The 18,634-nt window shown below is 35.3% G+C and overlaps 1 pseudogene; it reads left to right on the top strand.

Moving 5' to 3' along the window:
* The window catches only part of LOC125696675 (dynein axonemal heavy chain 7-like), a 106,693-nt pseudogene that overhangs the window by 70,637 nt on the left and 17,422 nt on the right, over positions 1 to 18,634 (top strand).

Below are 18,634 nucleotides of genomic sequence, written 5' to 3'. Positions count from 1 at the left end.
ATCTCTAGGTATTTGAGTTCTTTCTAGTTATGTTATTATAATGATAATGCAGGCCGATTCTTTATGTCTCGGTATCTTCATCTATGAAATGGGATAAAGATTTTTTTTTTTATAAAGTGTTTTGATATTTATAAGTCTATAAGTCTATAATATAAGGTTTATTTATATCTCTGAGTAAGAGAAGTGTTGATCCATTTGTCATAGACGTGGCCTGAAGATGCATAGGAAGCAGTTGCCTCTCCCTTGGAAGATGTTGAAATGTCAGAAGAAACTCGCAGTGGGTGTATTGATATGTGTAAAAGCTTTCATACATCTACCACTGTTTTATCTGATTTATACCACGCGGAGCTTCAGAGACACAACTATGTTACACCTACTTCGTACTTGGAATTGATCTCCACTTTTAAAATTCTGCTTCGAAAGAAGAGCATGTAAGGATCAATGAAGCATCCTTTACTAACAGAGCACAAGTTCACAAAAAGTATTATCTTTTTTATCTTCTATAGCTAATCTGAACAAAACAATGGATCGTTTCTAGTAAATTAAAACATAATTGAAATTGTAATAATTAATACATGCTGTTTCCTCTGAGATTCATTGGAGGCTGCAAGAAAGATATGTGGGAAACCAGCTTCTGAGTTGCTAGGTGCCACGGTCTTGCTAGTGAGTTACGGTTGTGTTGAGCTTCTTCAGAAAGGGTTTCTGCACATTTGTGCAGCTGTACTGTATGTTCCTGGCTGGTGAGAGGATGTTCTTCTGCTTCCCTTTTGTTCCAACTGATTGGACATTGGCATGTCAATTAAGATAAGTTCTGAAGTTCATCTAAAAAATTGCTGTGTCACATTGTACTAATAAAAGGATTTCCTCGTTTATACTAATTCCATTCCAGCCTCACCTCTTCCCTCTTCTCTTTTCTCTTAACTACTCCATCGTGATTTTTGCAGTTCTTGGCACTTTGTTGGCAGTACCTTAATAACTGCTCACTTACCTTGCAGTGATAATAGATTTATCTATAAACCAATCTCTGTGTATGCATAGTGGAGCAGTTAAAAACTGTGGCTCAAGCAATTCCTTTTACGTTCATTCATTATTTGTTGAGCGAATAAAACAAGCGTGGTAGAGTATTTGATTACTTGATGTACTGAGAAATTTGGGGAATGAGCCCTAGTGAATGCAGTGGTCAAGTACTGATAAAATGTTTTTGTGATAAAGTGCTATTTATTTTCAGTAAGGTGATGGAAATGAAAAGAAGATACGAAGTTGGCTTGGAGAAACTGAACTCTTCTACATCTCAAATCACCTTGATGCAGTCTGAGCTGGAAGCCTTTGCAGCCTCAGCTACAGGAAGCCAGCACACAGGTCGATGAGATGATGGTGGTTATTCAAAAAGAATCCTCAGAAGTAGCCAAAACTGAAAAAACTGTGAAAGCTGATGAAGCAGTGGCAAATGAGCAAGCTATGGCTTCCAAAGCCATCAAAGACGAATGTGATGCTGACTTAAGTGAAGCAATGCCTTATTTAGAAGTTGCTCTGGCTGCTCTTGACACTCTTACTGCACAGGTACATCTAACTGTGTGTATTTATGCACTAGAGAGGTACTGTGAGAAACATAAGCATGGAATATCTACTTTGCAGAGTTTACATTATACTAACCTTTTTTTTTAATTGTAAGCTTTTTTTTTTTTTTTTTTTTGCTTTTAAAAAGAAAGCATCGCTGTATTTTGTAGCAAAAATACAGTAAGACTGTTTTTGCGGACTGATCAAATATTATACTAGACATTTCAAAATTCATAGCTGTAAGTGTATTTTGCCTTAGCTAGAAGTTAGAAAAAATGCGTATACTTTTAACTTTCTTATTCATAACTATTCTGCCTGTCAAGTAATATTTTTAGATTTAGTCTTTTGGAGTCTAGGAATTGAGATTATGTGTTTCCTTGTGTTAAGGGAGTATGATATTGGGACTGGAAGCGGTCAACTTGTAGTTTTATGGATATCCAGTTTTGCCTCGCTCGTGGTGGGGTGAGAGGAAGTTTCCCAGACTGCAAAAGTGAGGGTGGACTGTGTGCTTCCGCTGTTGTGAGAAACAGGATTTTCGAATACTTTGAGGAAATCTTACGTGAAAGCAAATGTTTTGTTATCTATAGCTACTGTTGCTATCAAAAGTTTCAGATTAGGTCATTGTCAGATCTTTGGCATGGTTTATGAAAATAGTAAATGACTTCTTAGGCTCATCAAGGCTGTTGCGTATTTGTGAATAACGAAATGGGAACGTGGCTTTGAAGGCCAATTAAGTAATTCCTCAGCTTCTTTAACTGCCCAGTGTATCAAAAAAGGTTTATTATAAGAGAAGTAAAAAAAGAAGTAGGAACTTCAGGGGGAGGGTGGGGGAGTAAGAGGTTTTTCCTCAAGACGTAATTAAGTAGCATGACAAAAACAAAAAAAAAAGTGCATGTAGGGGAGCTTATAGCACTTACGCCAGACTTTCTGATTCACCCTTAACTCTGCTGACAGCAAACGCTGCCCACAAGCCCGTGTGCCTAAATGCACTACTAAGTACCTTTTTTAGAGTACTATGAAATTAGTATAACTTTTTTTTTCTGTTGTTCATTCATTAATGAAAATACTGCATTTCTGGAGCTATAATCTGCCTGTTTTGGTAAACACTTTTGATAGAGTGCGCTTGTCATTTGTCATCGTCCCAGTTACAGAGAGCTTTATTACATACCGATATCTCCCTCTTTTCAGAAAACGGCAGTTCTCTTGCTTTTCTTACAGTTATTCTCACACTTACATGAAGTTTCTTACACTTCACGTTGCTTTTAGTTGCTTTTAGTTTGCATTTAGTCTTTAAAATAGTATTTTACTCTACTTAAAACCCTCATCAAGTTTCCTTGTATTTTGTCCTTAATTTTATTTTATGGAATGGCTAACTTTGGTCTTTGGTTCTCTTAGACTTCCTTCCCTGCAGTTTCTATCAGCCTTTGTTCTGACTGCCTCAGTGAAATTCCCTGGCTTTATTTATCTGCTGTCCTTTCTCTCATTTGAACACTTGCACGGTTACAGTTGTTCTTAAAACAAAGCTTAAAGCTCCATTAACTGTTGTTATTTTCTTTCTATTTTCATCCAGTCTTATCATTTCTGTGTTTCTGTGGCATGAGTAGAGATTTCCAGAGCGTAGAAGATACGTCTTTCTATCCAAATTGCCAAGGTCTTAGAACTCAAAAACAAAACTAAGTAAAACCTTGGTGAACTGTCAAAATCTAGCACCAATTGGCAAGATAATTGTGAGTCTAGAACACCATTGATGTTTTAAGCACATTATTTTCTGAGAAAGGCTGTTAGAAAGAGTACTTGAATTTCCATGCAGAGCTAGTCTTTGAGAAGGATGATGTTACATAAATCTTTAGTTCACTAACCTTCTGTTTAATTGTCTGTGTTTGCATTTGTAGAATTATTCTGTTCTTTTGCGTTATGCTTACACATATGCATTTTAAACATTGCTTATTAATATTAGAAATTGGAAATTTTTCTTTGCATGATGCAGCATTTTTCTTAGTTACTTCTCTCCTCCTTCAGTTCATTCTGGAGGTTTAATAACTGACCAGAGTACTAATTGATTTAATTCAGTACTTGGAGAGCACTATGGTTGGAGACAGTTTTGCCTTGTGTTATCCCAAATCTATTAAGCCACTGCTGAATTGATTCTGTAAGTTTGGAAATACTGTTACAGAGCCTGAACCGAAGGTTAGCGGTAGAACGTCTGAACTCCGTGACTGAAGTGCAATGCCCACTGCTGATTCAGGGGCAGAAATTAGCTATAAAAATGAGCTACAGATTAGACTTTTTTTACTCCTCCATATTGACTGTTAACTAGCTTTCATGTCTTTTTGTTGAGAAGGCAATGTTAATTTGAACTCCAGAGCACTTCAAAGAGAGAAGTAGAGTGGGGGGTGAAAATTTTTTTTTTTTTTTTTCAGAATGAAAGTGAGCTATATATACGTGAGAAATACACAAGCTTTTGGAATCGTAATGTGTTTCAAATTATCGAGTTTGAAAATAGTAGGTGTATGTGGAAAAATATTATCTTGATAGAAAAAGGCTTATTATTTCTACTGTAACAGAGGAATTAATTCAAACAAATGTTCAGAGTTCTAAAAGTTGGATGTTTTACTTTGTTTTGTTTTATTCGCTTTTATGTTTGTAAGGATATTACAGTGGTTAAGTCCTTGAAGAGTCCTCCTGCTGTTGTCAAGCTTGTAATGGAGGCCATGTGCATCTTTAAAGGTATCAAGGCAGATAGGATTCCTGATCCAACAGGTTCTGAAAGAAAAAGTGAGGATTTCTGGGGCCCGTCTAAGAGACTTCTGGGTGACATAAGATTTCTTCAGTCCCTTCATGAATATGACAAGGATAACATTCCCCCAGCTTACATGGCTACCATAAGAGAACAGAATCTTACAAATCCTGAGTTTGTACCAGACAAGATTCGAAATGCTTCCACAGCAGCAGTGGGTCTATGCAAATGGGTCATAGCCATGGATGTTTATGATAAGTAAGTATGTGTAAAAATAGTAATTAAAATAAACTTTGTTGAAGAAGTGAGTTTGTATTTACGCTAAAGGAAATTTGATACTACTTCTTACCGATGCAAGATTTGTGCAAATAAGCAGTCAAAAACATTCATTCGTAGAAGATATCTGATGTTAAGGTGTATAACATGATTTTCAGTTCTAGATTTTTCTGAGAAGGCACAGGAGTGATGCTTATTCAGTTAGCAAATAAAGTTAACCTTTTTGGAGTGTTGCACATAGCAAACAGAGGTATTATTGAAATGTCTTTAGAAGTTTCTGACCATATCGAGCCCCGAAGATACCTTACGTATCCTTATTAAATTGTTTTTGTTGTGCTGAAAAATATACGTAGCTTTGATGATGTTTCTTACTCGCAAATATTTGGAACCCACATTCAACAGTAAATCACCACTGGGTGACTAAGGTCAATCTGAAATTTGAGTCATGGTAAGTAGCGTTAGAATGGTAGTCGTTGGCTAAAATATTAGGAAATGCATACTTGGTAGTTCTGCATTTGAGAACAACTTCAGAAGTTATGGTGACCTATTTTTTGAGAGAAAATTAACTACAAATGTGGACTTTGAAGAGGATATGCAACTTAGAAGTAAGAGAGAGGATTAATTAGTTACAAAGTTAATACTCATGGAATAGTGAGATAGGGACGTTCTGTCACCTTGTCTTGCTACATTTTTGGAAAGATAAACAGTATGTTTTCCATTTTGTGTTGCTTCCAGTGCTCTCCTCATAGAAGTATTGGTAGAAAATACTGGAGTCTTCAAAACAGGAAAATACATCCTTGGATATGAAAAGCTATTAATTTCCTTGTGGGTTAGCTCTTTGCATGTGTTAAGTGTATCTGTAACTTAATACAATTGTTTATGTGTTTCCAGTGGCAGAAATCCATCTGTAATAGATTCTAAGTTGTGACTAAATGAGATACAGCTCAGAAGGATAACCATTTTCACTTTAAGGTATTAGTTATTACAGAAAGTTTTGCAGAAACTGCCAAAGTCAGTCTGTAGCAGCACAGAAATAAGTAATGAAGTAAATGAAGCAAACACCAATTGTCTTCTCATACCACCAAATAATGAAAAACAGGAGAGTGCATAGCTGCCGAGTTGCTGACATTTCCCTTCGTCTTTCCTGTATTAACTTTTTTTGATAGTAATTCTGGAACGAGGGTGCATTTTTCAGGTGTTCAATTTATTCTTTGACTTTGTTTAGAGTGATAAAAAATGTTGTGCCCAAAAAGCTGAAGTTGAATGAAGCTGAAGGAGAATTGAAGATTGCTATGGATGGTCTAAGAAAGAGACAAGCTGACCTGAAAGAAGTCTAGGATAAAGTGGTTGTACTCCAGCAGACGCTGGAATCCAAGAAACAGGAGAAGGCTGACTTAGAAAATCAGGTACACGATGCAAAATATGAACTGTTGTTCCACCGATTTTTCATCAGTTACTTGAAATTTACTTCATTATCAAATGGTATTTTTCCTTTTAACTGCCTGTGTGCTGTCTTACTTGTAGATTCACATCTTTTTATTTCAGTGATAAGATCTTGAAGATTTGAATGGACAAATCATAGGGAACGAATGCTTTAGAGTAATGAAAAATGCAGATGTCCTGATTTACAGACATAGCTCTCCTGCATCCTCACTCACATTTGCTTTCCTCGGAGGTGGTTAATTTTCAGCGGTTTCAACAGGTTTGATTAAATGTTAACTTGCAGGCCAATACATTTGAGGTTTTATTTACACCTTTTGTACCAAAACAATTTTTAGCGTGTTCATAGTAAACTGTTTCTGACTGCAGAGGTACTGTGCGTGCAGAGACGTACAACTTTTAGACAATGGTTTTTTATTTTATGTTTTTAAGATTTGTAATACAACGTCATAAGGTTTTGTTACAAGAATACTATCAGAATTTAAAATTGAGCCAATTTATCTTCTCCTTTGCCTGAAATGTGTCCATACTAGATAGAAAGAACTCAAACAGAGCTGGATTAAATACCTGTTAAATCAAATTGGAAAATTTGGAAAAAAATTAGAAAGCTGATTTAGATAAAAACCTGCAACAACAGAAATGCAGATTGTGTGTTTGTGTTTTTCTCATAGGAAATAATGTACCTACTTCAGTAAGACAACGATCTCTTTGAGGTGTTTTTGATTATTTTGCGACACAGATCGTTTTGTTGACTTTAGTACTTTCCGTATCGCACACGGAGCTATCGTGTATTGCAGTGAATTGCGGGTTTTATATTTGTTGTCTTTCTTAATTTAGATGAAAAGGCAGCTGAAATTTAATGGGTTTCACTGTGCCGGTAGCGAGAGTGGTTTTGCTTTCGAAGCATTTCAATTGTAAATCGACGTTTTCTTTATGTTTCAGGAAATTGTGTAAGAAAGCACCTGCAAAGAGAAATTAATTGTGAATACTTTTTTTAATTTGTCAAGCGATCATGTAATATAATCAGTTTCATTTCTTTTTCCCTTAAGGTTGAACTATGCTGCAAAAAAATGCAGCAAGCAGAGCAGTTGATTGGAGGCCTCGGTGGTGAAAAAACTCATTGGAATGAGACCGCTTTGGAGCTGGCAAGGCAGTACATCAGTTTGACTGGAGATATACTTATTTTGTCAGGAATCGTAGCTTACCTAGGAGCATTTACATCCAGCTACAGAAAAGTAATGCGCCCTGTAACTTCATGCATGTGTTTTTTAATAATCTAAATTTAATTCACTTTACTTCTTCCTTCCCTCATTTTTAATCAAAGTAATTATTTTCTCCATTTTTCTCAAGAAAATGTTGTGCTGCTTTTTCCAACTATTGTTTTCTTCATAATACAGATACTTCGATATTACTGTTTTAAATCCTCTATAGAGGGAGTTCATTTTGTAAGTATTTATCGCGCAAATAAATAGCAGGTTTTACACATCCCATGTACATAATTTTGAGAGTTTTCTGTTTTATTCTTTTAAGTGCATTTCAAGTAACTCACTTTGTGTCTGGGAAGGTAGGAATATTTTTGGAGAAATATTGTAAAGTGTTCTCAGATGTATTCCTGGCAAGTGTAAATTGCCACCTTTAACCAATTATACCTATGTTTCACGTATAGAAATCACACACAAAGGCATTTTTAGTGACATTTTTAGATATCCTGTACAGAAGCATGAGTTTCTTTCTGTTTGGAGGTATACTGCTCTTGCCTGTAGCATGTAGTACAGGAAATGCGTTGAAAATTATGTTTTTAATAGTTGTGGAAATATTGTAAAGAGGCAGAACTTCAGTTAATATTTGCTGCTTTTCTCATCTAGATGCAAACCAAAGAGTGGACGTTTCTGTGTCAAGCAAGAAACATTCCTTGTTCTGATGATTTTTCCTGAACAACTACCTTGGGAGAGCCAGTGAAAATCAGAGCTTGGAATATTGCTGGGTTACCCTCTGACACATTTTCTACTGATAACGACATCATTATCTCGTAAGTAAAACAAATCTTCAAAAGCATGGTTGTTTTTAATTGCTTTCTTACAACATGCTTGTCTGTTAACTACCTGTGTAGACGGTTTTCTACTGCATACGTTTAAACTGTATAGCTGGTTTAACAAGCAGAGTTATATAATAAATAAATGACTGTGATGTTTCAATTGAAGAAATACTAATAATACCCTTCAACTTCATAATGTGAAGATTTTAAATCTGTGAATTCCCTCTCCTCTTTTTAAACTCCTCTGGATTGCTGTAACGATACCAAAAGCAATGATATTTCACAGACGTGCTGCGTACGGGGTTACTCTTCAGTTGAAGATGTTCTAAAGCACCTCATCCATGCTTTGGACGTCTCCATACATGCATAAACACAGGATTAAAAAAAAATCCCAAAATGATATTCACCTTCAAATTAATATATATTTCAGGTATTTATGACAGCGCTTTTTTGTTGATCGGTTCTTTGTAGCGGGTTGATTAAACAGAAGCTATTCGCAGAAGAAATACAAAGTGATGAACATTCTGTTCTAAAGCTTGGCTTTATCCTATTTTGAATTCATGAACGATGCAAGAAGTGAAAGAATAGAATTCTATGCTCATAGTATAATCAGTAGATACGAAAGTAATCATCCTTCAAAAACTAAAGCTCTGTTAATTTAAAATAAATGTGCTGTCTGTTACTACCAAGGGGTGTTTCTGCAGGGCTAATGGAGGCTATTTTGTAAATCCTTCTGTGAGGATAACTTACTTTTTTCCTATATGGAAATGATAAGGAGATGCTATAGATCTCACCTGCTTGTCTACAGACAGTATTTTGCCAAATGATGTAACATCCAGGCCCGTTATGACTCAATGAAGCACCTCTCGCTTCTGTCCAGTATGCTTGCCAGCATGTAGCTACCAATTTCCAGCTACTGGGTTTTCTTCTTCGGGCAACTGAAGCTGAGTTCACCTTGTTTTGACTGGTGTTCTCTTTGTGATTGTTACCCCATATACTTCGTTTCACATGTGTTGCTCTGTATTTTCCATACAAAGAATAAAAGCTTCTTAGAACCAGGTTAGTGGCTGGCAAGCCTGTTAGTTGATACTTATGTAAAACATACTTTACATCTTTTCTGCAATATTGCATCTCATGAACTTGCTGATATAAATCTTTTCATTTTTGTTATCGTTTACATGAAAATTCTTGTCACTGTTTGAGGAGGCCGATGTTGTGCAATGCTGGTGGTCGGATACTTCTTTTAGTGCAGAGCAAACGTTTTCACACTTAGCTAATGTATATTAAGCTAACGTTTCGAAACGTAGATGTGCAGTTAATAATTCAGCTTTGGTAATTAGGCAGGTGCTGTGAGTACAAAACTAAACAGATGTCAAGGAATAATTCACTAGCTAAAAACCTCAATGTATTTTTCCCACTTAAAAATTAGAATTGATCGTACGTCTGGCAGTGAAACTTTTTATCGAAGTTTGTGGAGGCGTGCTGGGATTATGAATGCAGCATGTAACTTTGTAAGCAATTACCATATTAATAATTCGATCACCTAAGCTCCAAAGTTGACAAATGTTAATGAATCCACCACTTCCACAGTACATCCCCTCCCATCACTTTTATAAAGCTTTGATCAAAATTCCCTTTGAACTGATGAGAAGATGATTAGCATTTTAAAACTAAATAACGATGGCTCGCAATTTTGAAAAATCAGATAAGTTTAGCTCAGGTTGAAAGTACGTTATGCTTGTCGTTATATGTGTGTGCCTACATTTTTTTTAGGACCTCAAGAGCAATATAAAAATGCAACTTGAGGTTTTTATAACGATAAACACTTTTTTTTTTTTTTTTTTTTTTTTTTAAAGGTAGAATTTGAGAGCTATTTGGAGGTTTTTTTGAAACATACATGGTATTGCTTGTGCATTTTTGTCCATTAAAAATGGTTTCAACAGCGATGGAGACCATCCGTGTTTGACTGTTATTAGAGTCAGCGTACCTACATGTGGTAAAGAATGCTGCAAAAAAACCACATAAAGTAGTAATTAGCTCTGGCAAAAATAACATTGAGACGTTTTGCATGTCGATTGTGCTTTAGGATTAGGTTTAAAAGATGATACCTTGAAGTATAAGTCACCTGTTGCATCAAAAATTCCATTCGTTCACTTGGCAATGCTAACTTAAGTCTACAACATTAAAGCTGTTCAGAATTTCCAAACTTACAGTGATCTTTTAGTTTGAAAGAATTATAAAATTTAATGAGATTAATCTTTCTAGGATTTAAGAATTATTATTCTAAGAACTTTTTTTGAAAGTGGAAAGTTATTTTTTGCGAGCAAATAACTTGAAGTTTCACATTTCCTCTTAATCCGCTCAAGATTACAGCTGAGCATGTACCTAGTAGGATTTTGGACTTGCAAGCTTTTGTTTTAATGAAAAAAGAAAATACACTGCCTTAAAAACGACTTTGAGGTAACAGTTAAGAGCTTATGTTTCAGCCTTTAAATGTGTACTTTTCCCTTCAGAAATGCGAGAAGATGGCCTCTTATGATAGATCCTCAGGGTCAAGCAAATAAATGGATAAAGAATATGGAAAAAGTCAATAGCTTGCACGTGATCAAGCTCAGCGACCCTCAGTTTGTTAGAACACTGGAAAACTGCATTCAGTTTGACAGTCCTGGTAAGTTATTGAATAATGAAAGTGTAAATTACAGGAAAACATGGAGAGGGCACAATGGAACTCTGGTGTCAAATTTTAACTATCATCGTTGATGTCCTCAATATAGGTTGTAAGCTAATTCTTAGGAGAAAATGATTCTAATCCTCAGTTTAATTGGTATCTTTTAATTGCTCTGCAAGAACTATCTTTGTTTTCATGTTACAATCATATGACTTCTAAAAAGTAATGTTGTTTCTATTTATGACCTTTTAAGAGTATGAATTACTTGAGCACTAGGCTGTGATAATTTAATGATTCCCAGATTTGGTAATTTTACTGCAGCTGCCGTACTGTTGTACCCTCAAACATAAACGAGTTAGTTAATAGAATACGTAATGATAATCACAGCTAATTTCAATTGGGTAACTGGAGCTCCAGTAAAGAAATAGATTGTTTATTCTCTGTTATTTCTCTTTCAATTTTGATATTCTTGAAGTCTTGCATTGAGACAAGAAGGCAGGGATACTCGAAGTGATTTCTTTCAGTGGCACGTGGCGTATGATTTGTTGTTACGTCCCTTTTTAAGATGGTAATTTTAAACTGCTGTTCTAATCCATCGGCAGCAATAATAGGAGATTCAGCTGCTTGTTTGAAAATAGATATAATATTAGGAAAAAAAAAAGTAAAAATTCAGTTTTTTAATTTGGTTTTCATTTGGCCGAATGCTCTAAGAAACGTTAATTAGATATGTAAGTTTTGCCCAATTGATATTTTCACTTTTTGTGCATTGCTTACAAATTGCGGAAGACAATACTATACATTAAGTAGTATAAATAGTATAAATGCCGAGACGGCCCTACTAATGCCTATGTTATGTTGAAATGCTTCTAGGGAATATCGGAGAAGAACTGGATCCTCTTCTAGAGCCACTGTTGCTCAAACAGACATTTAAGCGGTCAGGAAGAATATGCATTTGCCTCGGAGACTCCACTATTGAGTACGCTCCCAAATTCCGCATTTATACTACAACTATGCTGAGAAATCCACACTATCTTCCTGAAATATCTGCCAAGGTGAGAATTTTGGAAGTATAACTCTGTTTTAACTCGAGCGATTCCTTGACTACAGTGGGGAAGATTTTCCGGCATTTGTTGAGTCTTCCTCACTTACAATTTTGTTTTCTTTTCGGCACTGCTGGAAGACCAGTGTTGTATCTCGTATCTAATACATCACATTCCAATAACAATGTATTTTCATACTCTAAGAAACTGTTGATTTATTCTAACACCTTTTCCAGTCTATATCTCTTGATGCTCTCAGTAACCTTTATTACAAAAGCGTATTCAGGGATTTAATATAACATTTGCATGACATGCAAACTCTAATTAGACTTTCATATTCAAGATTCTATTTTGTAGTACAGGTAATTTCTGACATTGCGCCTCCTTTATGAAAGATATAATAATAATAATTCTTAACAAATGCTAAAATCGGGAAATAATTTTTATATTTGAGGAACAAAAAAAAGCATTTTTCTGCTTTCAAGAATAAAACGGGTGGGTTTTTCATCTTAACATTACTTGAGAGAAGTATTGCACTTTTTCTTCATCGTTCCTTTTAAAGAGTTTTTAATTGAAAAATGTTGCAAATAGGTACTTTGGCTAAAGGCTGTACTGGAACACAGAATCTTTGAGTCAAGCTTTGTAAACATGATATTCAGCAATGCGGAAGGCTAAGTTAAGTTTCAACTGCGAAGGAGTACTGAAAGTGGGGGAAAAAAGCACAAAAATGAATGAAAGGGAATAACTTTTGTTCAGTTCTTTTATCAAAAAAGATAATTACTGTCAGGTTCAGGAAAAAGAAAAAAAGTTGAAATATAACAGGAAAGAGAGCTTACGAAAGATGTACTCTTAGACCAGTATGTATGTATTTAGAATTGTATGAAAATTATTTCATAAGAATTGCTGATAGTTAATAGAATTAAAATCTTCTAGTTGTCAATCAGCAATTGACACAGGGAGAAGAAGACAAAAAAGTAATATCTAAGTAACCTTGTCTGAACGTAATTGTAACACCCTTTGCTGTGATTATCCCGAAGGTCGCTCTGGTAGTAGCTAATGGAAAAAGAGTCCAGAGAAAATTCTTATTGATAGGGCTATCGTATTTCATAGAAATGATCATAATGAATTCTGATGTCTTATATAGCGAAGCCTTCAAAGACACACATAAAACGTATTTGCAGTACAGAGATATATTTGCAGTTATTAGTCATCCAGAGTATCTTTCCTGCATTTGTAAGATTATTTATTAGAAATTGTGTAATTCAAAAAGCACTAAAAAACCTCATGATTTTCAGCTCTAGGAATGCTGTCTATTCACGTGCATTAAAAACATCATTACGGCCCTCTGAGGATAAGGAGGAATGCAGATCTTAACATTTGCACTTAGTCCTCAAAGATTCAGGTATCCGAGCCAGCCAACTTTTCAGAGCGTAGCCGCTCCGATCGAAAATTACCTCAGAGCTGCTCGTAGCAAACTTTTTGCTTTGAAGAAGAGAAATTGAGCTTCTGAAATGTTCCTGCTGCTTATAACCTTTAGATCTATATAATCTGTATATTTAGATCCCTCTATACATTATGTATTGGTTTACCAGTATTAAAATTCTAGAGAAGATGGGGGAAGAAAGTAGGCCGTGATGCTTGTGAAGATCATAATGATTCTTAGAGTCACGTACAACTGAACTTTCTCTCAAAATTCCCGTTTAAAAAAAGCAGTGAAAGAGCCCCAAATGAGGTGTGGTGTAAGGAATATCTATTAATGTTGTATTTTAAGAAAATGAGAATACTATCTCTACTAACTTGGCAAGCGAAGCTCATAGAAAAAAGAATTGACAACTTTTCCTACTAATAGTGCAAGAAGATTAAGACAAATTGACTGTACGGGTATTTTGTATCATCACTAATCCCAAGGTTCAGGTGAACGTTTTTTTGGAAATACAAGCTAATGATCATCCGTACCTACCAAAAAAGCCCAGAGAGAACCTATAGTCTTACAGGATAGTTCCTTCTAGCAGAGACTTTAATCAGTGAGTTGATTTTCTTGGTTTTGAATTATGCACATCAAGGATTTTCCAGTCTCTAGTGGTAATGTATTTTTTACCTTTTTCATACAAAACATTATATGTTTTTTGCTTGTTCAGCTGGAGCACATCATTTATTGAGTCAGTTATAAATATGTTATGGTACAGAAATTCTTTTAGTGAACAAGTTTTTAAAATGTCTTTTTTTTTTTTTTTTTTTTTTTTTTTAATTACTGATTTTCTCAAGAGAAAACTGCAAACTACATGAGAACAGGACAATTAAGGGGGGGAAAGTGTATATTGCTGGAGCAGCGTCAACTAAAAGTTAACTCCAGCATCTGTGTTTCCACTTACTTGATGAAAATTGCAAAGACTGATTATGAAGTAGTAAGAAGTTTTTTAAAATTCTAAAAAGTGATCTGTATTTGTATTTTTCTAAAATACTGTGTCGGCATCCCTTCTGCAGTGGGATGTTCAGATTGAACAGATCTGGAAAACAAACATGAACCAATGTATTTACAGAACTTGTGCATTAATATGAATCTTCCATTCGTATAAATCTCTCTGAAAAAGCTACTTGAAGGCTAAAGGTATCGAAAGGGAAGATCCTTTTTTTATGTGCAAGCGTTCATTTACGTTACGTGAACCGGTCACTTGAAGCCTTAGAGTTTCAGTGTAATTTCAAGCGCTAACTTTCCGGTACACGATCTTAAACTCTCATCTGCTATTCATTTACCATCCAATTTTCGTATAACGCATCATTATGCAATCCTCATCCTGCAAATGAGGAAGCATTTTAATTCTATATGATCAATTCTCAAAACATCTTCCTTCTAACAGGTAACGCTATTGAATTTCATGATAACTTCAGAAGGAATGCAAGATCAGCTTCTTGGATTAGTAGTTGCAAGAGAAAGACCAGATCTTGAAGGAGAAAAACAAGCCCTCATCCTTCAAGGGGCTGCAAATAAAAGGTATGAAGATAACTTCCCTTGCTAGGGACAGAAGCAGATTGCAGTTTAGGAAAATCAAAATCATTGGAAATACTTTTCAGAGGCATTTTTTAATTGTTCTATTATTTAGGTCTGATTTAACTGGAAATTCAAGAGCATGATTTTTGAGAGCCCAGACTCAGCTTGTTTGGCTTTTAGACTGATCAGAACGCACGGTCTTTCTCTTACTCGTACCGTTTATGGCTTTTTGTCACAGACACAGTTTGCTATCTGTGGGATTGTAATAAAATATTGAAGAAGTTAGGGGGACGTGTCATCGTAGAGCAAACTCCTGATCCTGTCTCCTGTCTTTACATGTCCCTTTCAAGTTGTTATTAACATGATTTGCTGTCCTCACAAACGTTGATGTTTTACAGTGGTTTTGTTTCCCACTGTGCATTATATTTGCTATTATTGCACATGCGGAAGGGATCTTTGCCCGCAGATCAAAGCATGAAACGTGTAGCATTCAAAATGTTGTGACACGTTCTCCCTTTGCAATGTTTATTTGGAGTCTGAAATTAGCTTAATTTTTCTGAAATTTAAGCCAACCCTTAATAACAGATACAAAAAATTTTCTTACGTAAGTTGCGTACCGTGGCAAGAATTTTCGTGTAACCTTCTTCTGTAAAACTAGCAGAAAATTGCCAAATTTAATAAGCAAAAAAAATTGTATTTTACCATAGGCAACTAAAAGAAATAGAAGACAAGATTTTAGAAGTTCCTTTGGCTTTTGAAGGAAATATTTTTGAGGATGAAACCGCTATTAAGATATTGTCTTCTTCCAAGGTTCTGGCTAACAAGATTTCTGAAAAGCAAGCTGTAGCTGAAGAAACAGAAAAGAAGATTGATGCCACTCGTGTGGGCTATCGTCCTATTGCTGTCCATTCATCGATCTTGTTTTTTTCTATCACCGATCTAGCCAACAATGAGCCGATGTATCAGTACTCTCTCATGTGGTTTATTAGCCTTTTCACCATGTCTATAGATAACTCAGAGAAATCAGAAGATTTACAAACAAGGTAAGAGGGATAATTTGCCATTTGTAATTGGTGACATTTTCGGTTAGTCTAGAAAAGTTATTGCCATTTCTGCCAAGCGTGTCCTGCAAAATGTCACGTTCTGAAACATTCCTTGTATATATCTGCCGGATATTTTTCTGGAAGACAATTTCTTCATAGAGACAAAATGGCATGATATAATACAAGTGCATCATATTTCGCTATTTTATTTAGTAATTATAACTGTAGCCACGTGTGAAATTGCAAAGCAGCAGAGCGATTAAAATGGTCCGCTCACCTTAATTTTGTATTTAATGTATTGACTTTGTATGCCTTCCCAAAGCAGATAAGAAACATTCACGCAACTGGTAAAAGAGAATGAAGTCTTGCGTCCGGGGCCCTAGGCTGTAGAGTAGGAAAAGCAGTAGTTATTAACCCAGCAAATGTTGGACTGTTCGATTACGGTTTTGTATGCTGGTCGTCCCTCCCTCTTCCATTTTTTCTTCACGAGAACGGGAGAAACTGCAATCTTCAATGATCTAATAAAGCAAGCCCTGAATTTATTTTAAGTGTGATTGATTGAGGTTGCAGTAGGATTTTTCAAAATATAATACTGAAGTGAATTATCTACACTGAGATTTTCTTAAGAGATCTTTTCAGTATTCCATCAATTCAATTAATAAATTATATTTCAGCTTCTCCAGATCTGTGGATTAAATGCACGGAGCTTTGCTTTTCTAGCTTAGGTACTTCCGTGGTCATTGAGTGAATGAAAGACAGGGGAAACTACTTCAGAAAAAACAGTTGGTGTTACAGATTACAATTTCTGAATTATCTGTGGCAGTCTGTGTTTCATCTAAGTACAAGTAAGGTACGGTTCCTGGTGAGGTAGCGCTTAACGTAAAAGCGTTTGTTTTAATGTTGTACTGAGTTACGGAGGTTATTTTTTCATTAGAATTTAGTCAAGGTCTGTATAGTTCAATGTTAGCATACCCATTTTTATAAAAAATTCTATGCGTTCAAGTCAGACTTAATATTTTGTTATCATAGTTGAAATTACGTTCAACTTATCCTTCTCCCAAAAGACAGTCTGCGTTCTATACACCTATCCCTTTGACTTTAAATCTTACGTGTTCTTGTCTCAAAAAAGCAGCCACACACGCCTATGTTCCTAAATCAAAGTCAGCGAGCGATAGGACAAAAGTTTTTTACTTAGTTTATTTGAAACAAAAACTTTGTGCTAGCAGAAATCGGAAGATGCGGGACCCGAATTCCAGCTGACAGTGTGCATTCCCAGGGCACGATCGGTGTAAGCTCATTTACACAGCTTTGCCCATCAAAGACATAAAAAGGCAGACCTGCCAAGGCACAGAAAATTCTGTCAGTTAATAATTCACATGGGATTTTTTTCCTGGGTCATCTCCACTAATCAGGTGGTATTTGCTACTACATGCTCTGAGATTTTTATATTTTTCTTCATTCTTTCTGTGTTTGACATAATTGTATGAATGCAGATGCTCGGTTTCTAACCATCTGTATAGGTTTTTCATTTCTTTTTGGCTGTTCTAACGTAATTCTTCGTGAAATGATGACTGATAAAACTGCATAGATGGATTCCTTGTTTATTTTATTTAAAGAAAATAATTTACAGTCATAAGTTTTTCATATATTTGCAATTATAGCATCTGTAGAATAGGAAATGGATTACAGAAGGTGATCAAAAGTCAGCGGCTTGGATTTGAGCGGTGGTATTTGTGTTCATAATGAATCTTAAGATCGTTGTTCTTTTCACCACTCCAAAAGGAGACCACTCGTTTTTTTGGCAAAATGTGTCGGGGAGTCATAATTTTGGTTTTTGTTATTTTGGTCAGAAATCAGTACCCCAATTTAATGATTCTTTTGAGGCTAATTGACCAGAGAGTTTCTTACAAGTAAGGGGATCTAATTTATTTGTATCAGGTTTCAAAAATGCACAGGTCTTAAGCATGATATTAATGGAAGAATGGTTCTTTTCCTGACAACTGTAGGTTGAAGATTCTTAAGGATCATTTCATTTACTCTTTTTACATCAATGTCTGTTGCTCACTGTGTGACAGTGGACACACACTGGACAAGCTGCTCTTCTCTTTTTGTCTAACTGTGAATCTCCTGAAATACGACAAAATGGTAAGTAATTAAAAATAATCCTCACGCTCAAACAACCAGCCATAAGAAGTGAAAGGATAAAATAGGAAAATAAGCGTATACATAATAGTAATATTTAATCCAGAATTTTGTTGTTTGAGTTTAATAAGCAATCACGAGAAGCGAAAAAGATTCTCTAGAATAAAATAAATTTGTCGCAAACGGGCGTGGCAAAACCGTCCAAGATGATAATAACTTTTCTGGATGTTATTAAAACTTAAGCCTGCCTATACTATTCTTAAGGTTAAGGTTTTACAAAATTTTACTCTAACATATTCCGAATTCTAAAATCGTATAAAAATGAATTGTGAGAGGCAATTTAAGAAATAAGTCATTTTCACTTAAAGCGCTAAACGTTGTTAATTTTTTTACAAGGAATTGCTGAAAGCAAACGTGAATTTTGTTTTTACTAATTCTTTACAAAATATTTTTTTACTATGATTTTTTTCTTTCTTTTTTTTAAATTCACGATGAAATATACTCACTTCAACCTCAATATCCACAAAGCAGTACTTCTTAATATTGCTCGGTGGTTTCACAGTATCACGGAAGCATTAGAATGAATACTTTCAAGAGCTGACAGAGCTATGGACAAGCTGCTTGCATTTACAAAATTCAAGCCATCAAAGTTTTGAGAAAAAAGAATGAGACAGGTAATAGACCAATAGATGGACTCGCATTATAGT

The sequence above is a fragment of the Lagopus muta genome, chromosome 8, assembly GCF_023343835.1.
Source record: "Lagopus muta isolate bLagMut1 chromosome 8, bLagMut1 primary, whole genome shotgun sequence".
Classification (NCBI taxonomy): domain Eukaryota; kingdom Metazoa; phylum Chordata; class Aves; order Galliformes; family Phasianidae; genus Lagopus; species Lagopus muta.
This window is presented reverse-complemented; position numbering and strand designations above follow the sequence as displayed.